This window comes from Podarcis tiliguerta (genome assembly GCF_965153285.1).
Source record: "Podarcis tiliguerta genome assembly, chromosome: 2".
NCBI classification, from domain to species: Eukaryota; Metazoa; Chordata; class Lepidosauria; order Squamata; family Lacertidae; genus Podarcis; species Podarcis tiliguerta.
In genome coordinates, this window is record NC_139535.1 from 61250053 (window position 1) to 61264658 (window position 14606).

The 14606-nt window shown below is 43.0% G+C and overlaps 1 protein-coding gene across 3 annotated transcripts in view; it reads right to left on the reverse strand.

The window, feature by feature from the left end:
* SYNPO (synaptopodin) overlaps nt 1-14606 on the reverse strand; it is an 81507-nt gene that overhangs the window by 34337 nt on the left and 32564 nt on the right. The window lies entirely within an intron of this gene.

Consider the following 14606-nt stretch of genomic DNA (forward strand, 5'->3'; position numbering starts at 1 on the left):
TTTATGGACATCCCCGGCTGCGTTGCATCAGGAAGATGCCTGGAGAGGTTTGTCTCATTCCAGGGGCTGCATGTGGCCCCAAGGCGTGTTCCAACACTTTCTACTATGGCTACAGGGCAGGAGGGAGTTTCGATTGCAGCCTAAAACATTTACTATATATATTTCAAAATATAGAATAAAAATGCCTGTACAGAAGAATTGTGCAAAAACAGCAGGGCTTTCATACAGAGTTCTGTGCCACGTCAAACACTCAATGGAAGAAGTCGTTTATTTGCAGTGTAGGAGAAAGTCAGCAGTGATAGGCTCAGATGGATCCAGGTCATTTCAGATATCTTGCCGTGACTGAAAAAACCTATCTGGTGTATTCACCCACCATACATCACATGGACCTTTGAAGATTATTTAAGTATTCAGGTAGGTACATATAGATGGTCTCAGATCATTTAAGGTTTTAAAGATCAAGACCAGCAGATTGAATTGGGCCAGAAAGCAAACTGGTAACCAGTGAACCAAACGATGGTTGTAGCATCCATCTAGTCCTGCTGTTACATAAATAAAAAGAAATAGATTGCATTTGTTGGATACTAGAGGATAACCAATGTAGTTGCTGCCTATGACTTCTGAAATACAGAGTTTCCCCATCTATGAATATGAACAGACTAGGGCTAGCTTTTTTGCTTAAGCCTGCATGTGACACACATGCACACATTGCTGCACATCCTATGGATAATTAAACCAAATATGAATGTGCCCACACAATACAGTCAACACTACAATTTATAGCGTTTTGCTGTAAACGCTTTCTCGTCTTTCCATCATGTCCCATCTTAGGGACAGTTGCCTCCTCAGAAAGCAACATTTTTGATCTCCAAAATTACTGAAGTCTAAGAGCTTGCTTACTTATGTTCATCAGCGCTTACTTCCCAGTAAGTATGTTTAGGGTTAACAATTTAGGAGAACAGCGTCGTATATCAAAGAAAACCCCTCCAAGGAAGCCCTGTCTCTGAGCATAAGCCACCGCTACATTGTAGATGCAGGTGCATTGCACACCCTATACCATATACTGCCTCCAGAAGCACTCACACAGCATTCCACATTTTCTGTTGATTTTACATGTTTATTTGAACTTTTGTGGCTTTTCAAAAATGTCAAGCTGGCTATGTAGCAACTCAAAGTTCCTTTCCTTTTACTACTAAGTGAATATGTATCGCTTTGGGGGGGTTAAAATGCTCTTTATCACAGGAAGGTCTATTTATTTCAATTTACTATTTCCTGCAACACAGACAAATGAACAAAATTGTATTCCAATAATAATAATTGCTTTTTAAAAAAATAACGTGGCTATCTCTGAAATTTTGCAGAAGTGATGGCAAAGAGCCACCCCACTGGTTTACTGGACAGAGGCTCTAGGAATGCTCCTCGCTTGGGAGCATTCCCCTGCCTACTGATTGCAGTGGTAAATTATGACTTAGCTGTAGCCTCGTGATCTGGTCCCTTTTAGAAGGAGTCAGCAGAGACTCAGCAGCGCCTGCCTGTGCATTCTCAAGACAGTGGTGTCATGCAGTCACATGGACAGGCATTGCTTTTATTTTGCTTCTTCGGACATTTGCATTCCACTTTCATTTTCTGATAAAATGTCTGATGTGGCTTTCAGAATAATTGTCATTGTCGTCCTCATTAATGATTTATACAGTGCTTCCCCTCCCCCAAGAAAAATAGGTGCCAGTACTCGCCATGAAGTTGCTACAGTAAGGGCCACACTTTTCAACAACAACAAAAAAGAGGTGCCAGTATTGCATACCCTTGAGGACCCCCTGGAAAAAAGGCACTGGATTTATATATCCAAATAAATTTTATATAGAGACTTACATAGAGACAAAATAGACTTTAATATTATTCAAAGCAAACAAAATGAACACAATATCAGAACAAGGAAGACGAGATAGATAAACATCAGAGAGCCATGGGTAATAAAATCAAGATGAAAAGCCTGGCAAAACAGCCTTTTTTTTTGTCTCTGGGCAGTGACATATATAACCAAGATGAGTGCTGAACAGATTGTGTGTGCATGTGTGTGAGGTGTGTGTGTGTGTGTGTGTGTGTGTAGTCTGGATACAACAACAAAGAGGACTCACAGCATTTCTATCAAGAACAGTACTTCAAATAGTGGCCAAGAAGTCAAAAAGGTATCTGAGTGGATGGAGAGGCTCATCTGGGAAGATGGGAAATCTTAAGCCACTGAAGATGGTATAAAAGGGGATTAACATGCTCCAAACCCCAGTCAAAACTTCTGTACCAGCTTTTCAAAGGCAGTCCTATGTAGAGCCTCTTGCAGCAATCCAGCCATTATGTAACCAACAGCAGGCATGTTTGTAAAACCATCAAGCTTGTCTTGCCTACTTTAAATGCTTTAGCTATAAGCCCTTTAAATGTGTTTTGGGGGAGGTGGATATGGTTAGGACCTGGCACAGTCTGCTATGATTTAGGGAGCATATGCAAAACATGGTCACGCTCTGCTCATGTTCCTGTCTCCCCCCCCCCCAATGTCTGTCCACCAAGTTCCATTTGCATAGTGCATTGTCCACCACAAACATTTCATTTCGTCCACAGCGCAATGGGAACTTTTGAGCAGCATGCAATAACACACCACTCATTCACATTAAACCATAATTTGTTTTAAACAATGGTTTAATGTGATGTGCAAACCAAGCCTACAAGTCCCAAAAATGTTGTATTACCAACAAATGTTAGAAACCATGGCAAAATTTGAAACTGTTTCATCAAGAATGTGGGGGATATTTGTAAAATGAGCAAACATCTTCTTTCATGAGGAAAAATCAGCCACCAGTGCTTCTTTGCATTTAAAATGACTTATTTGTTGCCACATTAGGGAAGAATCTGTTAAAGAAGTTAAGATCAGGTGTCAAAAGTGTGGGTTGCTGGCTATGGAGGGATATGAGAGTGTGAATGGTCATATGTAAAACAGCAGGTCTAGACCTAACACAGAAAAGAGAATCCAGTACAAAATATTCTGTTCTTTTCAATCTTAAGTAACACTGCAGTTCTCTTTTCCTTGGCAACAGCACAGAGAGAAAAGTTTCCTCAGTTGACCAGAGAGACTGACCCTGCCTGGAGACGGGCCAGAGCAGGCCTGAGTTTCATCTTCCAGTGGGTCACCCTTTCAAGTGTTTATCTTCCTAGAATGTGGAAGAAATATGGCTGCAGGATGCTGGTGGGACTATTAAAAAACAAACCGCAGGGTCCAGATGATTATGAATTTCAGGCTTAGAAGCTGAAGCACTCTGAACACACATCCAACATTTTCCCCCTGTAGTGTTGAAGGCTGCTTGGGGAAGAAAAATGAAGCTCTTGCAGGAACTGTTTCTGAATACTATTATTTATGCTTCTATAATATCTTTTATGTGTTCAGAGTGCCTCATAATTCTTCTTATAACCATCCGTGAGGCAGGCTAGGCTGTGACCTATTCAAGGCCACCCAGTGAGCTTCATGGATGAGCTAGGAATTGAACCCAGCACTCTCAGGCCACTGCCCCACAGTGTCCCAAGAGGGCCCTTCAGAGTGGGTTTGAAGGACACCACTATTAAATACAGAATTATAGCTTGGTCAGGTCATTTGCCAGCCTCAGAAACCTACCTGGCTCCATTTTGGATGATCCTACATTGAACACATGCCTGTTGAAACACATCCAGGACACAAGCATTGTCATTTTTATCACCGTTCTATAGAAACACCCCCCAAACTATGTACTTAATGGTATACCCTGCCACTAGAGATTCAGCAGGTGTCCTTTGTGCCAACTTTTAAACGCCCGCTGAAAACTCTTCTGTTCCATCAAGCCTATGACGGCAGTTAAGAGGACATACCCACCACAATGGTCTGTTTATGTTTTTCCCCCCCTAATTTCTTTTTGCTTTTAACTTGTTGTAATATTACTGTTTGGTTTTGTGGTTTTATATAATCACATATCTCTTTACTACCCTACACATCTCTGCTCTAGCATCAGGCTCTTATTTTTCAAGAATTTGTGTCCTGTCAACAGCCAAGCTCAACAAAGTGCTCTTCACTTGCTCATCCACTTTGCCCTTTTCCCATACTTCAGAGTCTGAAATGAAATGTGGCATTTTAACTTGTCTTAACATTCCTATCCCATATAGAAGAGGAGAGGGGTTCTCCGCCTCACAGACCCCACTTCCCCTCAGGAGCCGCTAACTGGTCTTCTGCCTGCTACAGGCAGAGCATTCCAAATGACCCCAATGTAATTTTATTCTTCATTGTTACGCTTCATTAAGGTCTCTTTTGCCCCAGTGACCTGTCTTGCAGGATTCTCCCATCTGCTTTTCACATCCTACTCCATTTGCCTGACTTACTGCCCCAGCGAATGAGCTCTTAATCCCTCGCTTGCTATCTCTGACAGGTTGGGAGCATCTTGGAGGCTTTAGGTTTCTCTCACCTTCTCTCACCTCTTCAGGCTTAGCCCAGAATCAAGGAAGTGTAAAATAAATAAATAAAAATCCAGGTGTTCAGAAACAGAGAGGGAAAAGGAATGGTGTGTGAGCCCCATTCACTTCTAGATTTTTTGTTTCAATGCAGATATTTCTGATTAAAAAAGAAAAGGGGCTCACAGGCATCACAGCCACAATGCAACATATAATCAGTTGACAGGCTTCTAAGAAGTAGCTTGGATCCTCAGTTTGACTTATTCAGTATTACAGTCTGCGCCACAAATAAAGAAACCCAAATTATTTCCAAAGAATACCTGCATTGTACAAATATAAATACAACCTTCCATTAGTAAATGCTAAAACATCCATTAAAAAAACAAAACCACACACCAAACTTTTTCAAATTCCTACAGGTGAAATATAACTTCTAATTCCAGTGGGCAAGAGCAGGAAGAGTCTCTTTTGCAGGAAAATTATTTCTGGTTCCCAAGTGTGCTTCAGTATGCAAGACAAAGGTGACTGAGACAGTATTATAAGTCCCTTTCTGGTGAGGAGGCGTTGCAGGACGGCAGAGGCTTCTCTGTGGCCCCGACGAGGGAATTGTTTCATTGGAGTCCCATTCGGATAGGGGGCATGAGCATAACCTCGCGCCACCTATCAGAAGCCGGATCCTGGCCTGCATCCCAGAATGGCAAATAGGGATGCAGGCTAGGACATGGGCTGGGCTGGGGGGCGGAGTCGATGGAGCAGGAAGGCTTCCCTCAGGTCTGCTCCCTGGCCATTTAAGCAGCCTTCACCTGGGGCCCTACCTGCTTTTCCCTTGTCAGGTTCCCTATTTGATATACCGGTAAGTCTTAGGACTGACCTACATGTCACTTCCGGTGGCGGGCCAGAAGTATTTTGATTGTCCCACGCCCAAGCCAAACCTCTTTCATCTGTATTCAATAAGGTTGTGGCCTGTTTCGATTCAAACCAGCCTATGTGGTTCTTTATTTGTCTGTGGGTCGTGGACTGCGGAGCATAATGCCTGGACCCGCAACTCCACTGGCCCAGGGAAAGAATTATTATAAAGTTATTTGGGTCTTTTTCTTTGCAGCAGTGGTGTGGCTAGAGGAACAGTGCTGCCTTCCTGGCATTCACTGAGACAAAGACGAAGCAGAGTAGGTGGTGGCAAGGCCACCCCTGCCAACTGTGACCTCACCACTGCCTCATTCCACTCCATCTAGGAATAGCAGAGAAAATTGATTCAGTTCTCATTTAAAGGTGAACCTACCAAATCCACCCTTTCTGAAACATTACACAAACCAAAACACAGCCATTTTTTGAAATTTGCCCTTCTCCAAATTTTGCAGTGTGGTTCTCCAGCCAAGTAATGTACCCAAAAGTGCATATAGTAGGAGAAAGTGTGCATAAAAATGCATATACATGTGTGCGTGTGTTGGGTACACACCCACACACCCACCTGTATATGCATTTTTATGCACACTTTCTCCTACTGCATATATTCTCCTACTGTGTGTATATATATACACACACACTGCATTACATATGGGGAAACTGTTTTGCCAAAATGTTTAATGAGGAGAAACTCCTATACAAAAATGTATATATTAGGAGAAATTTGCACTAAACTGCTAAGGAATTTTCAGGAGGTTGGTTGTTGTTGTTTTTAAATGCAGACTGCTGTGGAAATGTATAGAGATGAACTGAAGAATGGGAAAATGAAAAACTGGAAGAAACAGTCAGGAGAGCACTACTGCTGCTCAGACACCCTCTGATCACACGTTGCTGCTGTTACTTGTGCTGTAGGACGCTCTGGTACAAGACTCTCACAGGGTGTATTTTTTATCTTCAACTCTGCATCCTGTCATTGAATCTTAAGGCCAGATAAGCTAAGAAAATACAGCTGACAGACCTCCTACCCGGCCTCAAGCCCAGTCCGCCCCTTTTATGCCCTCAGGTAGTTTGGGAGACTCTTGCTAGCAAGTGAACCTCGAACCTCCTCCCTCGTGTCAACAGCATCATGGCCTTTGGCAGAGCGCTCATCTTATTGTAAACCTCAGGTATTCACTGAAAGAGCTGGAGCACAGGTTATGCTTGCCTGTGGGCAGAGTTTGGAAATTCGTAATATGGTGTGCCCAGCCCATGCAGCAGACATTTCCAAATGCAGAGAGGGATGGGGGAGTTTCCACAGCTCCGGGAAACAGGTGAAGGGCTCAGCAACAGTGTGAACAGATGCCTTGCTAGAATTCTCCTGTTAGCAGATAATTCCTAAGCATGAGTCCATCAAGTGTGAATGAACAGCTTAGGCGCAGGGGAGGTGCTTGCTAACGTGTCTGTAGCAAGGAAGAGTTATTTGGCTGAAAGGTGCATAGTAAAATGAGAGATCTGCCTGTGTTCACGTAGGAAAGGAGAAAACAACAGAACTTTTGCCCGCTGCTCTTAGGTCTCGTCAGTGTTTTTTACTCAGGGGTACGCAGTCCCGGCACCTCTCTCTCTCTTTTGGTTAAAAAGTGTGGCAGTTACTATAACAACTTCATGGTGAGTACCAGCACCTATTTTTCTAGGAAAAAAGCATTAGGTCTCGTGATGTGGCACTCAGGTCCCTTAGCTGTTTGGTGGGCTGCTGTGAGAACAGGATGCTGGGCTGGAAAGGCAACAGGCTCTCTTTATGTTTTCTGTTTCAGCTTATATGGATGTTAATCAGGGGGTGGAGCTACTGCTATTGGCCCTTCATTCCTTTTCCATTTCCAAATAAGTCTCTCATTAAAAAAATAGTTGTCAACAGAGGCCTAATATGTCATTTAATCCACTCTCACGCTGAGCTGGACTTGCCAGCAGGGTTGCCAGCTGTCCTGATTGTCACTCCATTACTCTGAATTTTTAAAAATATCATCCCTCTTCAGGGCAGGGGAGTCTCTTGTGCAGATTATTACTGGAAATATACTCGATTTTGTGAGAGAATGCTGCTTGCTATACAATATGCTTGTGCTACTAACACAGACCAGTTGGCACATTCTTTCCTCTGGGATAGATATGGATGCTGCTTACATCACATTTTAAATTGAGCTGATATCACCAGGCATGGAAGCAGCTACAAATTCTCCAGTCTGCTGAGTTCGTTACCACAGTCCCCATCACTCGAACTGCCCCTCTCCCTGCTTCTGTTGGAACTGGAAGTGAATTCCAGAGGGCAGGTGAAATCAAAGGGAGGCAGGATGAGAACATGTAGAGGCTCCTTGGCCCTGTGCACTCAGGTGCAGAAAGATGTAGAGGCTAGAATTTCCTGTATCAAGCTCAACAGAACTGCTTTTCAAGGGACAAAATCCAGCTCTGGGTCTGAATCTGATTTCATATTCCAGGGACACAGCCTGTGATAGAGTGAAGTGCCTCGCCCCTGCCTAAGCAACAATTCAATTGATTTCTACAAATCTATGAAATGCTGACAAATCTGAAGGGCGCAAGAGAGGAAAAGAGGATAGGAAAGGTAATCTGTCCAACAAGGATGTGAGAAAGCGACAGCTTGTGGGCTTTTTTTGTTTTTAAAAAGTGGGTCTCATTTGGCCTTATGAAGCAGTTCAATGGGCCAGTCTATTGCACAGTGGGGAATACACCTATAAAGGACTAAATGAAAATAGGGGAAGAAGCCATAAGAGTCTCCGTCCATTTAATGTTCATTTCAGACTGAGGGAAGCAAAATAAAGGCTCCTTTTGCATCAACTATTCATAAATACTTGCGTCCCCTTAAAAATAAGCCTATATTGTATGAAGGCTAAACCTCCACATATGATTTAAAATACAATGCAGAAATGACAGGCAGTTACGGCCAAATTGCTATAGTGATTTGGACTGCTGATATTATGTTTACGTGTGCCATCTATTATGTGAAACCTCTTAATGGAGAAGCAAGTTGTGTTTTCCCACAGTGAAAAATGCCACACACACACACTACTGTTAAGTTTCTTATTTAGGGAGAAGAGGAGTGACCCAGATTTTCAATAAGGCTACTTTGAAGGTCACCATGCAGGAAGGTGGGAAATGGCTCTGCAGGAAGGTAGAAAATGAGGCAAAGGATTTCAGACCTAGATGGAATATTTGTAAGCTTCAGAAGACATTGTATAAATGTTGACTTCCTTTGTTGGAGGCATCACAAACATTGCCAGTCTGTAGAATATGGCTGCAGTAAACCCAAAAGTGCTTGTGACCTTCCTCCTTGGCTTTCTCAGAGCTGTGGGCACTTGTGAAAGAAAAGTGTCAGGGGCAATGAACATCCCAGAGATTGCCCTTTGCCAGTAGCAAGTGTGACGGAGGGTAGAGGTATACTGCAATTTAATGGCCATGACATAGACTAAAGCAGAGGGAGCCAAATGGGTGTGGCCAGAGTGGAAAAATTTATACCGTCTAAATTCATTTTTAATTAAATGCTGAATACACAGAATATGTTAACTCTCTCCCCTTCACCCCCTTCCCAACATTCATCGCATTAACGATCCCTTCCCTTCATTAATCCTAAACTCATGTTAAATTCTTTCCACCCAAAGCCAGTCCATTCCCTTCCTTAATCCTCCCAAACTCATTCTATTTGCATTTTCTTTTACTTTTTGAAACTTATTTTATTTAATGCATTTATGATGATGATGCTATCTATCCAAAGTGAGGCCATTCCTTTCCCTATTTCCTACCAGTTTTTTATTTTACCTTTTTTTAAAAATGGTATTTAGTTTAACTGATTTTCCTAATTAATATTCTTTTTTTCAAAGTTCCTCTTCCCTCATCCTAAATTCCCCTAAATGGAAAGGTGGTGAGTGGTTTGGTTTTTATGAATGCATGCATGTATGCATCAATCAATCAATCAATCAATCAATCTTTAACTTGTCACAGAAACATGGGGGGACACACCCAAAACCTCTCGGAGGGCTATATATGACCCATGGGCTAAGGGTTTGTAACTCCTGCTCTGAAAGAATCCTTGGAATCATAGTTTATCAGTAGTGTTGAGGGTTTTCTCTATCTTCTTAAACAGATTTTCCCTATCCTCTTTTGCACCTAAGTTCCCAGGTTGCCTGTGGGAGGGGATAACTGCTAGATCCGTTTAAGGCTACCATCCTGTCCATATTTACTCACTGGAGCACCGTAACTGAGCACAACAGAAATAACTTCAGAGAAGAAAATGCATAGGGTCAAGGTAGACACGGGAATGTTTTAGTCACTAAAATTTAGTGCACTCTAGAGTTTTATGGCAAGAGTAGAGTCAACCTATTTCTAAAAGGAGAGCCTTACAGCCCTAACCATGTTAACTCAGATATAAATTCTACTGAACTGAAGGAGGCTTACTCCCAGGTTATTGGAGTTAGGATTGGAGCCTTAGTTATCAAGTTAAAGTCAGTGATATGGCATGGAAAGGGGGAGCACCCTGAGAGTTCGCTATAGGATTGTTTAGCAGCCAGGGTTACTCAGTCAGGAAAGTACTGCCTCTAAGTACCCTGAAAAAAGTGTGGCTAAGCATAAAATCAACAAAAGAAAGTAAAAGAGAAAATGAAAGAGATAAGGGGAATAATGGAACAGACCGGCTGGACAATTGCCAGGATTGGGAGGGGAAGGGGTTGACATCGCAGTGTATTTGTCCACACTAACCGCAAAAAGGTTAGTACCTTCTGAATAATGTACCAAGAGACCTGAAAGCGGAGCAATAATCAGCGTCAGTAAACAGACTGTGGCAGAACCCTCAAGGTCTTCATGCTATTTCTGTTGGTAAATCATGCCAAAATAAGCTGCTGCAGACTTACCCAAAGTGCTTTGCTGCTGTTTACTTTTCTACAGTGGTGGCCAAATCCACACAAACAACCCAATCTCATTCCGCCTACCTCCAAACTTTAATTCTCCCTGCCCTGCTCCAGCCTTGTTCTCGGAGACTACTATTTTATCCACGCTTAAGCTGGGCATGCACTATGCTTGATCAGAAAATTGGAACATAATAGCAGAGGGATGGTACATTGCCTCCAATGCCTGTGTGCTTTCTGACACCTGTGCCCCTTCAATGGATCGAAAATTGTAATGGCTGAAGATGGTGGGCTTCACTTCTAAGTAAATATGCTTAGGGTTGCACTGTCTGTGATTTAACATGCATCCATACTGAGTGAGTCTGAAACCGCCTGCTCCGCTCAACAAACTGGTCACAAGTGTGTCGAGCCACCCTATCAAATCCACCTGATACTTTTAAATATATAAGCCAATGCAACCCATTGTGGATTAAAAAGTGAAAGTTGAAAAACAAGGGGGAAATTAGTTGCCTGCACAGCCTCTCCGGCGGTAGGTCGAGGGAGCATTCAGTAAAAATGCTGACAGGCCCAGAGCTGTTTGAGAGCCACTGGAATTTATTCCTGCGCATTTGTTACTTGACAAGCTCCCTGGATTTCTAAATGTCATGGTCATGACTTCCAGTAACATCCCTGAAACTCAAAGCTTCACATTTCTTTCCATGCTGTCAAAGTCAATCCGTTATGTGGCAAGGACTTCCACTCCTTTCTTCAGAAGCTGAGTGCCAAAGATAAGAGAGAGCGTCGGTGAAAATAAAAAAAAAATTCTAGGATGGGGAGGAATGTAAAAAAATCATTACACTCGACCTCCTGAATTAAGAATGTAAGAAGTGACTTGCTTGACCTGACTGAAGGCCCGTCTAGTCCAGCATCCTCTTCTCAAAGTGCCAATGGGAAGCATGCGAGCAGGAGCTGACTGCAACAACACTTGGGTTGGACTAGTATCAAGGGCTGGACTGAGGGGGAATGGTGGGGGTCGCCCCCCCTTCTCCTGAACCTTCCCAAGAACAGGAGGATAGTATAGAATTAGAACAGTGGTTTGCAGAAGGGCATAGTTCAGAGGCTGCAGAGGGGAGAAGCTGGGAAATATTGGGAGTGGAACAGCAGGAAGAAGCAGCAGCACCAGGGGAGGGACAGCTGACAGACTTAGTGTCCTTGGAAAGCATTCCTGACCCCCATCCCCTCCCAGAACCAGGCGGGCATTGAGGGTATTAGAACAGAGAGTTCAGAAGCAGAAAGCTCAGATTAGTGGGCGCAGGAGTGACATCTAATAGGGGAGACGTACGGGGGTGGGACTTTACTTGGAGCAACACAATGATAGAGAGAGAGACCGCATTCCTTTGTCTCTCACCGTAATTATTGAATAAACTAATTGGTAAGAACTCTTCTTCTTCTTTGCTGCCCCCGTAGGGGGATCTGATTCCCCGAAGTCTGATACAGGGTCAGTTCCAACTCTGTAATTATATGATACTATGATTCTAGTTCCCAGTAGCTCATATGTAAAGGAGTACTGCCTCTGACAGTGCAGGCAGAACAGGAAAGATACAGCACATCTGAACTCAGAGCTGATTATCCTATATTATCTAGTGCACCCACCAAAAACAACTAATGGACTTGGCCAGCTGCAGCAATGCTCTAGTGCCAGCCTGACATATTTTTGTACTCAAAAGGGGGAAGTCCACCTCTCTATCCCTTTAATGCCACTGGGAGGGGTGGGTTGCTCAAAGTATTTGCATAAGGCCCTTGATCAGAAATTGAGTCCAGGGTGATTCATAGTAATCCAATCATTACACATACAGAGTTAGGAGTGGTAAAATGCCCCATCTGGAATTTGCTGCCTTTGGAAGGTCTACTTCATATTACTTCATGCATAACTCAAGTTTTGTTTTTGGAGTTCTTCTCTGATTTGTACAGCCAATAACTTTTTCAGGGAACAACTGATTCCGTTAGCACTATGTTATTCCTATAATACTACTATAACAGCAATGTGATTGCTGCATGAATGTTAGAAGAATTGCAGTGAGTGTGTGTATAGTGAAGGTTTTTCAAAAAAGGAAACCAACCATAGGTTAGATCCAATTGTGGGAGACTGCTTGCACAATGGAAATCTGCTTCTGCAAAGGACTTCGAGATTACCTTCTCCCCCGACTCCCCAGAACCAGCTCCAGAATGTCGCCCAACCATCCACAGCAGATTTGGGGCATGTGCAGGGGTCATGGAATCATAGACTCATAGAGCTAGAAGGGACCCTAAGAGCCAACTAGTCCAACCCCCCTGCAATGCAGGTAAGGGGGTAGGGCAGGAAGGAGAAGAACTGTTGCATGAGCAGACATCCACTCACACTACATTGGATCTCACCCTCTGGAGTAAAATGATTTAGCGGGGCTGAACGGCTGCATATTGGGCTAACACTCGCACAGCCTGATCCTAACTTGGAAATGGGGATTTGCATCCATGGAAGCATAGGACTGCAGCCTTGAATGACCAACAAGAACATGAAAATGGTTAGTAATTAGATCTGTCTCAGTCACTTATTTCCTCACCTGGTAAAATATCTAAAACTGCATCCTTGAAAAACCATGTACCACTAAGGTCACTGACCCAGCTCCTGAAAAACTAAAGGAAATTAGAATTTCACCCAGTTATTGGATACATTACTGCACCATCATCAATCCCAAAGACAATTGTTAAACAGTCACAGGATTTATTTTTAAAAGAAGCCCTCCAGCTTTAATGTTTATCAGCTAACTCAAAAACAAAATATTGGCTGCAGTTTTTATCTGCTTTGTTGCTGTAAGTGTTTTATTTGTTCTTTTGTATTCTTTGAGGGATTTCAATAGCTAGCTAGAAACAGACAATGAGAGGTACCAGATAGTTCATAGCGGTTGGCTACATAATTCTCATCAAAGCTTTTTACCCTCTTTCACATAGTAAGATAAAGAACTGCTCAGATGCCCAGAGGATCTACAAACCTAAAAATAACCCATGAGCTACATGGAATCAAAATAAAGTATATCATTTCAAAAAAATACTTTTCGAAAACCCTGTTTTAAGCTCGCCAGCTACTCCCAGAAATCAGAGATTAAAAAATGCAGAGGCAGTGTCTGATGGACTCAAGGAAATTTAGCACAATCCAGATGGATCCACATGTTCAGAAGGAGGAGAAAGACACATTCTCGCTTAATATACTGGGCCCATCATCAAGCAAAGAGCTGAAATCCACAGGTCAAAGCACACTTCTTCTTCCTGCTGGATTCTGGCCTCCTTGTTTTCATTCCAGGATATTGTGAGGGTTAAAAGAAAATGAGGTGTAGCTGGCAGGGTAATTGTCTCCCCCTCGTTCTAACAATGTTTTCTACCGAGCCTTTGGTAAAAGGTACTCACCACCAGACAATACCAGGCAAGATTATTGTCTGGATTCCATTCCGGTAGCAACATGACTGTATCTGGTGTGAGTTACGGCTTTGTTCAGGCTAGGTCTATTATGTTAGGAATGTTATCCAGTGTGGCTGAATGAGCTTATGGTAGGGTTTGTCAACTTCAGTGGTGAGGAAAAATGAGCCAGGCAGGGGTGGATTGAGTCAGCTGAGCAATCCCTTTGCAGGTGAGACTTTCTTCCTTTCTTTGTTTCATAGGCAGTGGCAGGCCTACAAGAAATGACCCCAAACCTAGTGAGTGTGTGCGCGCCTGTGTGTGCATGTGCACAAACAAACACACATATATTCATCCCATGTAGTGATTTAAGATAAATAATTTAAATACGTAATGTAGCATCCTATATATAACCAGAGAAGGAAAACATTGCATTTTCCTTCAAATGCTTCAAGTTTTTGACAATAAAGAAATAAAGACAGGTTTCTTGGCAAGACAACTGACTGGCTCTTTGCCTTAGCAACAGCTGTGTGGGATATTCCCCCCCCATCCCCCATGTAAGGCAACATACGCATTTGCTTGTCCGCCTATGAAATTTCAGACTTTTGCTCCCACACATCAAAGCTCTGCATAACACAGGGCTTGCAGATCCATCTGGTCCAAGTGAAACAGGAACCCTGATTCCTCTGAGGATGTTGCACACTCATTGACCCTGGTGGGAAGATTTTTCCCTTGATGTGCATTGACTTGTGATGGAGAAGGTATTCAGAGAACTTGTATCATTGTGTAATAAAAAGTAGTCCTTGCATTGCCATGCTCTTCCTGTGAGGGTGTGGGAGATAGAACAGTGGGGGCAAAGAACTGCTTCTTTTAAGGTGAGCCTTAGCAGGTGTAAGTACTGCCACACCTGCCAGCAGCTCAGCAATGATCCAAGGCCTACACACACGAACATAA